This window comes from Zonotrichia leucophrys, unplaced genomic scaffold (genome assembly GCF_028769735.1).
Source record: "Zonotrichia leucophrys gambelii isolate GWCS_2022_RI unplaced genomic scaffold, RI_Zleu_2.0 Scaffold_1075_16369, whole genome shotgun sequence".
Classification (NCBI taxonomy): domain Eukaryota; kingdom Metazoa; phylum Chordata; class Aves; order Passeriformes; family Passerellidae; genus Zonotrichia; species Zonotrichia leucophrys.
In genome coordinates this window covers 8479-16369 of record NW_026993280.1, presented here as the reverse complement: position 1 = coordinate 16369, position 7891 = coordinate 8479, and the positions used below count along the sequence as shown (strand labels likewise).

At 45.9% G+C, this 7891-nt stretch overlaps 1 pseudogene; it reads right to left on the bottom strand.

Annotated features, from left to right (window-relative positions):
* Positions 1 to 4328: 4328 nt before the first annotated feature.
* Positions 4329 to 5282, bottom strand: LOC135442092 (cytochrome b-like; annotated as a pseudogene).
* Positions 5283 to 7891: the final 2609 nt, after the last annotated feature.

Sequence of the window (7891 nt, the reverse complement as noted above, 5' to 3'; positions counted from 1 at the left end):
ACCCTGGGGGTTTTCCCCAGGGCAGAGAAAGGCCAAGGCAGCCGCGGGCCCCTGGGCTGCTGAGGATTCCCCCCCTTTTCGCCGGGCCCCGCAACTCGGCAAAGGCCCGCATGGTGCGCATCTGGGCACCGGGGCAGGGACCGGGGGGTTTCCGGGCTGGAGCAAGGGCCGCTCTTCGGGCCCGGCACTTGTGAGGGAAGCGGGGGTGAGGCGGGGACAGCTTCGGGCACTCTGCAGAGCCAGGCCTCACGCACCGGGGAGAACCCCTGCAACCCGCAGTTTGCACTAGCCAGAGCAAAGGTGTGAGAGCAAGTTTTTGGCAGAAATTTCAGGCCCCCGGGCCAGCCGCTTTGTGTTCTCGGGCGCACGAAAGTCTGTGCAATGCAGCTCTGAGCTCGGGGAGAGAGGCAATGGGGGGATGTCCTGAGGTTTTGTGCTTGAGGAAAAAACTGTTTTGGGAAAAGGGGCAGAAGGTTTCCAGGCAATTTGGTTTTCTTTATTAATTCTAAAAGAATCATATGTGTTGCAACAGGTAGGGTTATTAAAAAAAAAAGGCCTTAAAAATCAGGACCTATTGTTTTTTTTTGCCCAATTATCCTGTCTAAAAAAACCCCCAAACAATTTTAAAAATTTGTAAAAATTTTTATTTGAATTTTAAAAATAAAAATAAAAAAGATAAAAATAAAATTTTGTTTAAAAATAAGGGAAAATTTTGTTTCAAATAATGCACAACAAAGATAATGCGGGGACGGAGTGCGGCCTCTGGGACCCTTGCCAAAACATGTACAAGTTTGCAAGGTGAAGAATCGTCCTTTATGCCATGTGTAAATCCGTCTCCCCCTTTTGGGTTCCCTCCACTTCTACCTTTTCCCCTTTTATCCCCCTTTCCATCCATAGCCCCCACTTGTTGGGTCGCAAAAGTCTTTGGAGGTCGTCTGTTTAAAGATTTGTAGTCTCCTCTGTGTCCTTTAATTAACCTTGGGGTTTACCCCAAAGCCAAGACAATGTAAGCCCAAAAAACAAAATTAAACATTGAGTTAAAGGTAAAACCCCTTTAATAAATTTCCCCTGGACACAACCCCAAGAGTTCCCTTTCTTTGTTAATTTTTAGCAACCATTACTCTTTTCTTTTTTCCTTTTTTTTATTTTTTCCCCCTTTTTTCCCGAAATCTGCTGGGGGGGGGGGGGGTTTGGGCATGGTGCCCCCCTCCCCCTTTTTTCTTGGGATTACTACTTTATTACTTCTTTTACCTGTTTTAATTTTTACAAATATTAATTACGTATCAATATTATTTTTTTAAATTTGTTAGCAGCAAAATCACCCCTATTTACCACACTGTGGTAAATTTCCCCAGCGGGCCGTTCCTCTTCTATGTGCAGGCAGCTAACTTCCCATGGGAATAGTCATGAGTGCAGTTAGCACAACAAGCTATTGTGCTTCTAAGAAAACTGTTTGCATCTGTAATAAACAAGAAACCTGTCCCATGAGCATCCACGAAAGAAAAATATAATCACCTAAGTGAGTCTTAAAAAAAGAGAGTCTTAACATGTACACACTAATACACCTTCTAAGCAATAAATTGTGTGGCAAGGAAACTACCAGCCAGTTGAAGTTGAACACGAGTCTGTGAAAACAGCATAAAAATGAGTTATGTGAATAAAGAATTGGCTTTTCCTGCATGAAGAAACTGAGTCCCGGCTGCTTTATTGACACAGCAATGTGGCTTCACTCAGCAAGAGCACTTGCAGGGTGTATTGATGAAACACTTGTGTTTGATTCTCAGAATAGGAAGGAGAGGCATTTAGTCTAACAAACAGGGCATAGTCTTTTGAATTCCTTTAGCTTTAACAGGAGTGCTGAACCATGTATTCCCCCACTGCAGTGCTTACTGTGTGCAAGTGGCTATCTTGGCCTTGAGAATAAGGAGAGTGCTCCTGCTAAGAAGGCAGCTGGAATGCATTCAAAGGGAAGAAAGTGTTTTAGGAGGCTCTTGACCACCAAAGGAGAGTTTGAGGAATGGGAATATTTCCCAAATGACTGTGTCAGGAACTGGAGTCGTGTCCCAGGCCCTGCCATATTTGATCCATGTTTGAGCAGGTTGACAAAGACAATGAAGAAAAGTGTCTTGTTCAACAGGTGGAACCTTGACCCTTGACAGAGAAACAATGGATTGGTCAATGAGTGGGCAGTCAAGCTTTGAAAGGAGAACAATGCACAATGGAGCCCTTGGTGGCAGGGAGTCATGGAGTCATCCTGAGCCATCATGGCCTCATCTCAAACGCCAGCCATGTGTGAGCTGCTGCTCTAAGTCCTGCTGTAAAATTCCACTCCTGAGCAGGAGATACAAGGCCTAGTTCTGGGCTGAAGGGTTGAGAAGGATGAGATGCACAGTGTTTTGATCCAGGGGATGTCCTGGAAGTGCACTGCCTACCTGCCCCTGCTGCCGAGCACCACGCTCCAACTCCTTCTCCTGTTCAGTGGATTTTTGGGAATCCAGAGGTCAGTATGTATTATATGCTACTGCAACTAATAGAATGAATTTGCTTTGCAAGCCCAGTTTTGTCCTGGGTTATTTTGTGCCATGGGTCACCTGAACCTGTGACAATGACCAGCAGGCATCTACAGGACACTCCTACTCTGATGTCAATAAATTCTGAGAAGTGATTGAAATATGTCAATAAATTGGAGGTAATGTTTAGCCGGTAAGTTTCAGCAAGGCATTGAATATGTCTTAGTTCCATGGATACAAACTACTAGGTGAGATTGCTGGGTGTGCAAGGCTTAGGGAAGTGATTCCCTGTGCACCCAGCACTGAAATCAAGTAATGCCTCCTTTCTAACCCTGAGCTGGCAGCAGGGATCAGGCCTTGCTTGGTCACTTTCATTTTGACAACTTCTGTCAGCAGGTAAGAAAGGTCAAAATGAAACCTTCTCCAGCTGTTTTCCTCTGGTTGATCTTTTTAGGCACCAAAGCTCTGTGCCATGGGTGGCCTGGGTGTGTGCAGAGCAATGCAGCCCCCACAAAGCCCTTGGTTTCCCCACGAGTTGCCAGTTTGACTGCTTCCAAAGGGGAAGAAAGGCAGAGATGTACATCCATAGGAGTCCTGGCCATGTCCAATAAAGGTGCAAATATGTGGGGAGATTTGTTAGCAATGATTTCAGCTGTTATGCCAACCCAGTGCCTTCTCTCCTGCTTCTGTGCATTATAGGTGAGTAATGTAATAGTTGGCTCTCACAATTAAGAGATAGATATTATGTGGATAGATATTATGTTCAAATGTAAAGTGCTGTTATTGTAATATGTCCTCCCACAGTCCTCTTTCTTATCCCCCTTGTAATAGTCTTGGTAGTCAGGGCATTTGGGGAGGGCTGGCTTGTGACCAGCAGGTGGGGTGTAACAACACCTGACCTCCAATCAAGATGCAAGAAAGTAATCTCCACCACTGGACAGCAGAAGCAGAGAAAGAATTGACTGACAAAACATTGGGAGGGGTTAAGGGTAAAAAAAGCAGAGCATCCCTTTTGTAGATGAGCATGTGGCTGCTAGTCATGGAGACTTCCCAGTGCTGCAATCTTTCCTTACACAGTCTTTTCTTAAGGTTTAATAAACCTTTAAAAACTTAAAGGTTGCCACCTTCTCGTAGTGACATCAGAAGGTTGCCTTGGTGCACGGAAGCCCTGAGTGTCAGAGCGCGCTCCTATCTGCCTGATTGGGGTGTCCAGGGCACCTACACTGGAGCATGGATACTTGCATGTATATACCTAGCTGCCCCTGTGGCTACAGACACCCCCTTTTTAGCTGAACGCCTTGACAGGAGCTTTACCAAACCAGTGGCATCCTAATGCTCTTTCTCTTTCAAAATCAGAAACTCAGTCACTAAGAAAGAGCAGAAGGACATACAAAAGCCAGGTTAGGTTACACCCTAACCTAAGTAGAGAGGAAACATCTACTTACTTGTGAAATGTGTCATAAAATAGGCACCATAAGTAATGCCATAGGCAGCAAAAAGCAAAGGAGCAATTCGCTCAATCATTTTAACACTGCCCTGCAAGTTTGCAGGCTGCGCTCACACAGTGAAAAAAAGCAAGGCTCCTGTGAGTGTACAACAGCCCACTGACAATTGCCTCAATCAGAGGGAATAGAATTAGAATGATTGTGAAGTATGTGAATGAGGCTAGTTGGCCAATGATGATGAAGGGGTGTCCTACTGGCTGGCTGCCTACTCAGGTTAGGATGAGGATGTTGGCCACTAGGGCTCAGAATAGGATTTGTGATAGGGGGCGGAAGGGTATTGATCGCACTTATGTATGTAGTTGTATCATAGTACGTAGTAGTGGGGTGAGGAATACGACGAGGATTGAGGCGGCTAGGGCTAGTACGCCTCCTAGTTTGTTTGGGATGGAGCGGAGGATAGCGTAGGCGAATAGGAAGTATCATTCGGGTTTGATGTGGGGAGGGGTGACTAGTGGATTGGCGGGGGTGAAATTTTCTGGGTCGCCTAGAAGGTTGGGGGAGAATAGGGCTAGTGAGACTAGTAGGGAAAGTATCAGTGCGAATCCTAGGATGTCTTTGATGGTGTAGTATGGGTGGAAGGGGATTTTGTCGCAGTCTGAGGGAATGCCTAGCAGGTTGTTTGAGCCTGTTTCGTGGAGGAAGGTGAGATGGACAAGAGTGAGGCCTACGATTAGGAAGGGGAGGAGGAAGTGGAGGGCAAAGAATCGGGTGAGTGTGGGATTGTCGACGGAGAATCCGCCTCAGGCTCATTCGACTAGTGTTTGGCCGATATAGGGGATGGCTGAGAATAGGTTTGTGATTACGGTAGCTCCTCAGAAGGATATTTGGCCTCACAGTAAGATGTATCCTACGAAGGCGGTTGCTATGAGGGCTAGGAGGAGGATAATTCCGATGTTTCAGGTTTCTTTGTTTAGGTATGAGCCATAGTAAAGGCCTCGGCCAATGTGGAGGTAGATGCAGATGAAGAAGAAGGAGGCTCCGTTGGCGTGAAGGTTGCGGATGAGTCAGCCGAATTGTACGTCTCGGCATATGTGGGCGACGGAGGAGAAGGCTAAGTTGGTGTCTGCTGTGTAGTGCATGGCCAGTAGGAGGCCTGTGATGATTTGGGTGATCAGGCAAACGCCCAGTAGGGATCCAAAGTTTCATCATGTTGAGATGTTTGGTGGTGTTGGGAGGTCGATTAGGGCGTTGTTGATGATTTTGAGGATTCGGTGGTTTTTACGAAGATTGAGGGCCATTGGTTGTTTCTGTATGTGGCTACGAGGATGATGAGAATGGATAAGGTGAATGATCCTAAGTAAGCTTTGATTAGGCCTGAGTGGAGGGTGGGGGCAGTTTTGGTTGCTGTAAGTTGTAGGCTGGCTAGCCCCTCTGGACCTACTATTTTGTATCAGGAGAGATCAATTAGGTGGGATGCAATGTTTTGTCCTCCTTTGAGGAAGTGGGTTATACTTAGGCGGTAGGATAAGGGGTTAAAGTATCCTAGGGATGTTGACAAGTTTGAGAAGGGGGCTTGTTTTGTGAAGATGAGAAAGCTTTAGCTTGGACAACAGAAGCAGGAGCCTCGTGAGGGACCTTCAGCATCTCCTCAGTGCATCCAAATATTTGAGCCACTTTTGGAAATGACTTTTCCCCCTTATTTTCTGCCCTTTTTTAGCACTGGGACTGGGTCTGCTAGAATTTTAATTTCCAAGGTATCACTTCTGGAGAATGCAGTAGTTTTGCATGAGAACACATCATTCTGCGCAGGGACCTTGGTGCAGAAGGAACTGTTGTGGTTCCAGGCCAGCCAGTATGGCCTTACAGATCACTTTGAGCTTAGTAGTGCTCATGCCTTTTTGCAGCCCAGGGAATCAGTGTGTGTTGTGTTTGGGAATTGAGCAGGAGGTCAATGCCTTGGCATTCCAGCTGCTCCTCAGAGGTCACAGGAGCGGAAGGGGCTGGGCTGCATTTCTGATTCCAGCCAGTTTAGCTCCACCAGTGTGGTCGAGTCCAAGAGAAGAACTTGCCCATGCACAGATGCACAAAGAGTGCAATTCCCAGTGCAATGCTCTGGGTCTGATCCCTTTCTGTAAGGACCTACATGCTCCACATTCCCTAAGAGTGTGTTTTCTTGAGGCAACAGGAGAGCAATCTCAGGATTGTAGTTGAGTGTGGCACTGGCTACCAAGTTCTGATATCTGTAGCAACAGAGAGGACAGTAAAGAGATATTTCAGTAACTAAATCTATCTATCTATCTATCTATCTATCTATCTATCTATCTATCTATCTATCTATGTAACATTTACATAATTGAATCTTCCTGGCTTTGTTCCAAGGCAGTTGGAGGTGCAGAGCTCACCTAAAGCATCCTTTTCTGGAGAGGATTAGAGACATGTTCTCTCAACAGATTCTGAGCAGGCAGAGATGTTTCCCCCTCCAGATATGGTGGGTTTTCCCTTCAGAGTTGTTTTCCTCCTCTGGCCTCTTGTGCCCTGAAGTCTCCAGTTAATTCTTTAAATTTCTGCCTGTCCTAGAGAGGTGCAACAATTCCATGTTTTGGTGGTGTTTGGTGACTCTGGTCACACATGCATTATGTGACACATGGTTTCCTTCACTGGCATCCCCAGGGCTGTGTAAGTGCATTTGTTCATGGGGCCTTAGGAGAGTCTTCTCTTTCCCTCAGCAGCAGCAGCAGCAGCAGCAGCAGCAGGGAGCGGTGGCAGGGTCAGGACGAGGAGGAGGTGGCTGCCCTGGCCCTTTGCTCCCGGGCCCCAGGCCAGGAGGGCTCTGGCTGCAGCAGGGCGCTCTTCCAGCAGCCCCTGGCAGCCTCTGCACGGAGCACGGCACGCTGCCCCGTCCTGCTTGTGCCACTTTTCTTCAGCAATACCCTAGCTCCTCCTAACAAGGAAAACACTCCAGCAATCTAAAAAGGGATCATTCAAGTACAGTTCTACCTGCCCTTGTATTGTATTTCAGGGCATGTATTTTTTTGTCTAGAATTTCATGATTTTTATGAAAACATGCATTCATATCTGCACATTTTTGTAGTTTTTATTATTCATATACCAAAACACACCTTTTTAAACTCTTGATTTATTGCAGTTGGTAATTTTGAGGTAGTATATTTTAAAATATCACAATACAACACCCTTTGTGTTGGGAATTTAGCTGCCAGAGAATGGAAAATTACAAAGCTGTGGCTAATTCCAAGTCCGGCACCTGCTAGATAGCGTGTCCTTGGGCCTAGTTGTGGTAGGATAACATGTCTCAGTGAAAGAGACATGAGAAAAGAGAGATGTAACCCCTAAGGAATGAGGAAGAGTTCATGGCATAGTTTAACCAATAGATTGCTTGGCTTACAGAATATTCATAAGCTTATTATTTGCTGTATAAGCGTCTGATGCTCTCTTCAATAAACGGAATTTGCTTATCACTCATATTGAGTGTCTGAGTCTCCCCTCACCGACAAATGGCTCATCCCCGACAAAGGCCTCGTTTCTGCGACACCTTTGGGTAGTTTTTCTCACTTTAAAAAAAAAACCCATAAGCCATTTTAGTCTCTGTCTCTCCAAGTTGGTTCATACCAGCCTATTTCAAATCAGGCCTGCAATACTTTTATAGGATTGAGAGAGGTCCAATGAAATGCACACCAGTGATTCCTCTTGTGCAATGTCATGGCCCTGCCATAAAGCCTCTATTTACTTTTTTTTTTTCTCTCATTAGCTCAAATGCAAATGCACGTTTAGTTGTGAACTTACACAAGATGAGCAAAATCAAAAGGATGTGATGGGCCTTTGGGAGCTCCTTGCTGATCTTTCTGCTTCTTCAGCTGAGCAAGGCTCTGATCCAGGTAAAGAGACTGCACTTAGTGCTACACAACCATTTGGCTGCAA